This window comes from Rousettus aegyptiacus, unplaced genomic scaffold, assembly GCF_014176215.1.
Source record: "Rousettus aegyptiacus isolate mRouAeg1 unplaced genomic scaffold, mRouAeg1.p scaffold_m13_p_11, whole genome shotgun sequence".
Taxonomy (NCBI): domain Eukaryota; kingdom Metazoa; phylum Chordata; class Mammalia; order Chiroptera; family Pteropodidae; genus Rousettus; species Rousettus aegyptiacus.
The window spans coordinates 64,276,043-64,278,526 of NW_023416286.1; the positions used below are offsets into that span (position 1 = coordinate 64,276,043).

General features: G+C 29.4%; 1 pseudogene; it reads right to left on the minus strand.

Moving 5' to 3' along the window:
• Nucleotides 1-443: 443 nt before the first annotated feature.
• On the minus strand, nucleotides 444-559 carry LOC118609863 (annotated as a pseudogene).
• Nucleotides 560-2,484: the final 1,925 nt, after the last annotated feature.

Here is a 2,484-nt window from a genome sequence, read left to right on the forward strand (position 1 = left end):
ATTTCTAACTCCAATCTAACACTACCACAGAGTTTATTTTAGCAACTCTTCCTTTCCTAATTTCCTTTCTTTTTCTAGTAGTGGCTTTCATTTGCTAACATATATTAATGTTCCTCTCAAGACTAGCATATAAATAGTTTCAGAATTGTAAGGAAAGACTCGTAAGAGAAAATAAAACACCAAATGAAGTACAATATATTTGTAAAATTCTTTTTGTTTTTAGACTTACTTTATTCAGTCAAAAGCTATTTTCTAAATTTACCCAAGCCAGTTTCTATCTTCTTTTTTCCTTTTAGTGTGGTTATGTGGCTCATTTGTAATATAGTTAGATTCATTTGTCACAGTCTACATTTCCTTCCCCCCTCTATCTAATGTATTTTTATTTTATTATTATTTTTATTTATTTTATTATTATTATTATTATTATTATTATTATTAATTTATGCCTACAGCACCTGGTGTTCCTAGGTGGTCTCCCATCCAAATACTAACCAGGCCCAACCCTACTTAGCGTCTGAGATCAGACATCAAGCTTGTTCAGGGTGGCATGGTCATAGACCATGGACTGTGGCTCCACTGGGGTGTGAACCCAGAACCTTCTGCATGTAAAGCAGGCATGCTAAGTGCTACACTATGAAACCACATCCCATCCTAATGTATTTTTAAAAAGACCGGTAAAATTCACATTTTCTGGTGGACAGTTCCATGGATTTGAAGCATGCAGATAGTTGTTTATTAACAACCACTGCTCTATACAAAATGTAATATTACCCACACAAGTCTTTCACGATATTCCTTTATATAAAATCCATCTCTCCTTACCCCCAAATCCTGATAAGAAATAATCTCTTTCAGTCCTTATAGTTTTGCTTTCTCTAGGGTGTTATATGAAGGAATCGTATAGTTTTCAGTCATTTGAATTTTGATAATTTTTACTTAGAAAAATGCATTTATTGTTTATACCTGTTGTTGCAACAGTTGTTATTTGGCTCCTCTGCTGAGTAATATTCCATTGTGTGGATTTACAGTTTGTATATCTATTCTATTAGTGTTCTCTGATCTTCTTGGATTTGTGATTTGATGTGTGTCATCAATTTTTTAAAAAGTAGCTATTGTTTGTTTCAAATATCTTTTCTACCCTCTTTCTCTTTCTTCTTGAGTTCAAATTAGTCATATTATTGGATGGATTGACAATGTTCAGTGACTTTTGGATAATCTCTTCTTGCATTTTTTTACTCACTTTTTCTCTGTGTTTCTGTTTGAATAGTTTCTATTGATTTATGTTCAAGTTCATTTAATCTTTTGTTAAGTGTGTTTAGGGTACAGATGAGCACATCTAAAGCATTTTTCACCTCTCTTATGTTTATTATTTATAGTATTTCCATTTTATTTTGTCTTATAATTTCTATCTCTCTGGTGAAATTGCCAATTTGAGTTTGCATATTGACAATCTTTTCCAATAGAACACTTAATACATTATTTATAATAATTTTTATATTCTTTGTTAGGCAGTTCCTGTATCTTTGACATAATTAAGTATTGCTCTGTAGATTACCCTGTCTCTTTAGAGTGGGTCTTTCCTTGCCTTTTTATATGCCTTGTAATTTTTTTGAAACCAGCCATCCTCTTCAAGGCAGTTGAGATGGAGTTTAAAGGCTTTTATACTCAACAATAGGCATGACTTTCCTTCTTATAGGGTTTTGTTGTAGGTGTTTGAGATAATCTAGGTAGAAATTGGACTAGGTCTGAGTATTGTTGTTGCTATGGCTACCATCACTATACCCTGGGTGCAATGTCTGTTCTTAAAAGAAAAATATATATATATATATATATATATATATATATATATATATATATATATCTTTATGTATAAAATGTTCTTACTCATAAAAATGAAAATAAATACAATTTCTTATTTTAATGTCAAGAATATAGTCAATAATTGAAAAATATTTTTTTTGTTCTTAAGAAAAGCCAAGCTTAAGTCTCAGTAAACACAGTGCTTTAAATAAGAAAGCACAAACTCACAGTATGCCGTGTCATGATAGATATTTAGTTATTTGCTTTATTGAAATACATTAACAAGCTTTCATAAAATAGATTTGAAGAACAAGAACAGTTAGAGAATAAGTAAAATGGAGAATATGTATTATATATATTAACTCAAATTATAAATAAATCTCAACACTATAACTTATATAAATATTTTTACTGTTCTCAAACTGAACATAAAATAACTCAAATAGCATTAAGAAACCTGTATTATTACATAATATCCTTACTTTAAAACATATAATTGTATTAAATTACTGTCTTACTTGGTATTAAATAAATTTTTTAAAGTTTATAGGTGAAATGTCTGAAATGAAAAAATATCAAGTAACAAATTTATAAAGGAATTTTACTCACCATTTAACACTGAGTTTTAAAACTTTGATATTAAGTCAGCTTGTGTTATAATTGACTGAAGAATTGGGTTGAATT